Genomic DNA, 6,029 nt, shown 5'->3' with positions numbered 1-6,029 from the left:
TTCCCCCATCAACTGAGGAGAAAGTGCATATAGTGATTTCGTTAGGATTCTGCTAGTTTGTAAGACGCGTTGAATTACTCTTTCTTGTGTTACAAGAAACTGTATCGCTTGCGTAATCCACAGCAGTTCAGCTATACAGTTGTATTTCTAGTGTTTGTCTCTGGATGAACTGTTGTGCAACAGCGACATCGTACAACGGCTTCAGTTACCACAGTATATCTTGTCACATTCCATACTGTTACACCTCGTTGGGTTCAGCAAAACCAACAAAGTAAAAAAAAAAAATAACAAGATTAGCATCTTCGGCAGCAATTTTTCACCTGTCAAGACAGTCACAAGCACAGCTAAGTTACAGGATTGAAATTCTTTCCTCTTGCATACGTTTTGCATACAATGCCAAGCGCGGGTGATAAGATATAGCAGAGAGTCATCGGACGTTTAGGTTCATGGGTGGTTCGTGGGGTCGTTGAACATGTTGCTACAAAACGAAAGCATATTCCTTTAATAAGCGTAAAGGCTTATACTTCCGTTTATGATGTTCAGGATTTACTCCTTGCGAGGACTATAAAGGAGAGGAACCTGCCAATAAAAGACTAATTTGAATAACGCTGAACTGATGTTGCCCTTATTCGGCCCAACCGCCATTTTACCCTTGCGCTTTCTTTATCGGGATTCCAGGAAACAATTAACCGAAGAACAACAACAGGTTGGCAAGAACAACAAAAAGAGAGAGAAGCAAAAGCTATAAACTGTTGGCAGGGTTAACGTAACCCAGGGAATTGATTCGTGGTAGTGGACTGATGGACTTGGACCGGACTGACAGATGGGAGGTTCGACAATCGCCTAATTGCGGACAAGACAGAAGAGGCACCAACATGTTATTACGTGGTTTTTTGATCGATTCGGGTGCAAGACGAAGGAATGTCGATGGAGTTATCGACAATCTCTGCAGACTACTCTCCTGTAAGAACAGAAAGAAGCAGTCCACGTCGATGGACACACCTCTGCACGAGCGGATCGCCTGGCGTCTAGACGTCTGATTTATACGATGAGGCAGGCGTATCTCGTTTCGCCTCAGGGATCCCAGACGAATGGGATGCAGGCAAAGGTCAGGTTGCTTCTGAGGGTAATTATCGTGCCACCGAGAGGTATAGGCGGGCCGACCATCAGGCTCCATCCATTCTCGTGTGCTGATCTCTCTTCGGCTGACGTCCTTCCATTATTTCAGCTTTGTGTGCCAAAGGATAATGGGTTTAGAGGTCAAGTATCCCCAGCCATTCTTTAAAAACGATTCTTAAGAAACGGTTCTAGTAAAATTACTTCCAATGCAACAGAAATATCACACCATAGATGATACTTATATTTGTCCAAAATTCCTACAAACTTTGCCGTTCCATGTCGAAGATAAAATGTTACTAGTATATATTTTGAAAAATAAACGCCTGCCGCGTGTAGTTTCCCTTCTTTGCAGAAAAAAGAAACGTTATACGCAGGGGTAGAAATACAGGGTGCCCAATCGCCATGGCGTCTGAAAATTTTCACTTGGCGCCTGCGTATTCAAATTCAGTTCTAAAATAAATTCGAATAAGTGAAATAATTTAAATTCGCTTATGACCATACTTTAAATAACTTTTTTTGTAATCTTTGCGGTTTTCTGTATCATGTGTATCATTAAATAATAATAAAAATGCAATTACACATTTTTGCACTGTTCTTTGCAGAATTTTAAAATCTACAGTGCTATGGTACAGTCTACCATATGCATAGTTATTTAGTCAATGCAGTTACCGGTTGAGTTTTCTTTAGGAAGGCTCCCTCTGGTACAGGAATTAATTAATTTTAATCCAATATTGTGTCAATTAAGAAATTAAATGTTTTAAGATTTCATTTCAAAACGTGTAGCTTTATCTTAGTTTGATTCATGCCTTTCTTAGCCCGTTTTTGACAAAACAAAATGTGTCTGTTGAGAAAAAAGAGCTGGCGCCTGAATTATTTTTAATTTTGTCTAAAAAAAAAGTAAAGTTCTCCCCTGTGCTTAGCACTACGCCATGAAGGCGTATAGGGGGTGTGGGGGTAACGCCCCACACTTTCTTGATCCGGTCGTGAGTGGGGATGATGTGATCAGCATCACGCCCCTGACCGCCTTTATACCCCAGGGTTTCCCCCAGGTACCCATGTTATTCGACGCTGGGTGGGCGCCGGAACCGCTTCCAACGTTAGAAAAGTTCCCGGATTTGAACCGGCCGGGGATCTTGTCTACTACTGCTTATACGAGTATCATGTTGTAATGTATTCAGATGAAATGTATTGGTAGCTTTCATCAGAATCAGAGGTGGCTTAGGCAAGCTTACCCAAAATTGAACGTCAAACCAATATTTGTCTCATAGTTTAGTAAAAATTGTACTATGTAGTTATTTCCCCTATATAGTGTAATAAAACAGTTGCATTCATGCATTTACATTATACTAAAAATGATCTTAAAATCAAGTAGGTATTTCTACAGTATTTCTCGAAACACAAACGCGTTAGTTCTCTTTGTAAACTCACATCCATACTGACCTGGTCCATACCAGCAATGCTCTTGCACAAACTCTTATGTACGGTCACGTGCAATAAAAATGTGACATCTATATCCTGAAATTCCCGCTTCCCTACAATGTGCTATGTGTATTGCCTACGGCGATGATCCATCTTCAATAGCAACTTTTCAATAGGAAGTTCTCCTATCGCCTCGGAGTTAGGCAACACACATAACACGTTGCAGGGAAACAAGTATTTCAGGATACAGGTGTCCCATTTTTATTGACGGTGACCGTACACATCTGCGCTCGTGTTCATTACATTGTTTTTAGTTTACGAGCAATATCTGGCACACAGGAAAAAAGTTTTTGTAATAGGCAGTAGCGGCACTTGGGTTCCAAAACTGGGAAGGAGTAAGTGCCAAAACTAAGGGGCAAGGACAGTTTACTTTATCTTGGTACATAGGGTTTACCATAGTGCCGGGGCAAAATTGGCAAATGCCCCCTCCACGCCCCCCCCTCCTAATCGCCGCCACTGGGAATAGGGGATTGTTTCTCGAAAGGATTGTTTACAAAATGTGTGGTTTGAATGAAGACGGAGATTGATTCTAAAGTTTTCTGTATGTCTGATTGTGTCATATTTAACGAACATGTAGTTTCGACGTGGAATTGAATGTGTACAAGGGCGAGCTCTGTCGTGATTGAAAGCAAATGCATCTATTTTTCTAACTGTCATGGAGGCCATTTAAAACGGACATACATCAATTTTTGTATCCTGGCAAATGTCCAAAAGAATTTTAAAACATGTTTTATGCAGTATTTACGCATCTCCATGCATATACGTGAACCTCAGACCAAGTAAACATGAAAGAAAAACGAAATGATAGAAATATCACACTGGGTACAAATAGAAGCATGGGACGAAATGGACGAGTGTAGGTGGCTGATATTGAATGTAAAATAAAAAAATAAAAATAAACATTGTGTTGTGGTGGTGCAGTTCAGTGGACTATGCACTCAAGATGTTGCCCTTAAAAACGTTTTTATTTTATTGCGAATCTCCCTCTTTGGTGTATTACATACACTGTAAGTGCGTGTTATCTAAGAAAGGATATACTACGCATGCAGACTTAGATGTACTCTTCAGCACATCAAAGTGAGTGGATGTCAAATGGACTGTAGGGATACCACAGCTGGTGTTGTTACAACGACAACTGGTTCATCTCCGATTACCTTGATCATTATTCACCCCCATCGTCGCGATTCAATTAGAAAATGAAAGTTGTGAAGTAAAAATAGATTGATTTGCTTTATTTTACTCCGCTTCTTGTGCCACTTTTGGCTAATTTGCGAAGATGGCGATGACTGATGACATGATGAAATTGATGAATGGACACTCACAAATGTACATGCCCAGGTCGAGATTCGAACCCGGGACCCCTGGCGTCGTAGCCGATGTACTAACCACTCCGCCACGGCGGCCGGCATAAAAGTAAAAATGGAAATTGCCTTGATCGTAAAGGTACATATACTTCATACTCTATTTCAGTACGTACTGACAAAACGATAAAATACACTAAAAAATATGCGTGCTGTGGCTACATACCCAAATCACACAACTTAACCCATTCTTCATGTTTCCCTATATTGGTGGAACCCACTAAGGAGAAAGACTGGCACCATTTTTCTGGATGTAGAATGAGATTTATTGGTTCCACCGTGTACCACAGCACGCTCAAGGGTGAACGGCAAGGTATCTGTCAAGACATTATTATGTAGTTCATTGCTCTGCATAAAATACAAGAAAACGAGTTTGAGATGGAATTTGATAGAGAAAGAGAATATCTCACCGTGTCTGCTTGTCGAAAAAGGAATGTTCAAGTAAAAATATCTGCGTATAACACGAGAAAAATTTTCGTAGCAATTATCTTAAATTGAGTGCTATTCAGTTGGTGGAACCATAAACCCTCACTCCCCCCTCCCCCCACTACACACACTTTCTGGACCAATTTACCCATTAAAAAACTTCATGAAGAGACAGCAAGCATAACAAAAGAGAGTAATCAAGGAGTCTCAGATTCGAAATGAGCGAAGCGGAGGAGAAAATAAATAACTGACAATAGACGAGAAACGAGAGAAAGAGAGTTAAAAGAAGAGACCAACAGAGTGAGAAAGGAAAGCATAGATGAGGAAATGCAAACACAGAAGTGTAAATAAAAGGAAGAAAGAAATATAGGAAAGAATATAACATACGGGAAAACGGGAAAGTAATGCAGCACAAGGGCAGCAGAATGGAAGGATTACGAAGTAGACCAGTTTATGTAGGGAATGTAGTGGATACAGTAGATAATAAATATTGTGCATCTATAAACTTATTTCAATGCTCTAAATCATGAAACAATTAGGAGAAATTCCTTCCCTTTTACAAAAGGTTCAGATTTCAGTTAGTTTATAAGGGAATTGATGGCAGTTGCATCCCTTCGACCATTGACTCCAATTTATAATTTATTAAAAATGAAAAGTGAACAAATTAGCACTAAAAAGCTCCCTAAAACAGCTATCTTAATCGTTGCGCCACCTTTCAACTTTCCTGGCCATCCTACTAATGTTTGTAGCCACACTTCACTTAAAAAACTATGGCTCAGTTGATAGAGCATCTAGAGTTTCTGCGCGGCTCCTAGGTCCACCCAGCCTCGTATTTATGGGTACCTGGTGGGAACCCTAGGGGGGATAAACGCGGCCGGGAGTGATGCTGATCACATCATCCCAACTATGGCCGAGATCAAGAATATGTGGAGCTGTATACCTCCACATCACCCCATATGCCTTCCTGGCACAGGGTTGTCTTTACCTTACAATGGTCATTTGGTGTTTAGGTGGAATTGGCGTTATTCAGTACCATCTCTCATGTCTTGTTACACTATTGGCTACCAAACATTCGGTATAGAGACCACTAACACTCGACTACGTGTTGTGTTGCACCTATTAAGCTGCACCATTTTTGGAGGCAACTCAATAGCCTCTGTTTTGGAGTGTAATTGTCCGCACAATTTCAAAAGTAAAATACAGTCCAAACCTTCTCTTCATTAGATTTTGATGCATTTGTGTGTCTATTGTACACTCACGGACAGTTCTGGGTTGTAACAGCACAATAGAAAATCAACGGGTTTCTTACAATCCAGAACTGACCATGACTGTACCCGCAAGGAAGAAGTTTCAGACACTAATTGAAACAACCAGAGCTCCGAATTCTGCAAAATTGGTCTCTCTCTGTCCGTCGCTCAATACTAGTCACCCCTTGGTCCGCAGAGGTTCCATTAAAACTCGGTACATTTCACCAAGGCTCACAGAGGACTCCCACGTCGATGAAGAGAGATCAAAATCCGAGCAAAACATGAGAAGCGACTCACTACGTTGGACAAGCAAATGCTGAATTGAAGTTATGGGAAATGGTGTAACTTTTAGTCCATTCCAAAACTACAGATGGCAGGTCAATCTATGTTACTCATT

Source organism: Lepisma saccharinum, chromosome 17, assembly GCF_977018435.1.
Source record: "Lepisma saccharinum chromosome 17, izLepSacc3.1, whole genome shotgun sequence".
Taxonomy (NCBI): Eukaryota; Metazoa; Arthropoda; class Insecta; order Zygentoma; family Lepismatidae; genus Lepisma; species Lepisma saccharinum.
This window is presented reverse-complemented; position numbering follows the sequence as displayed.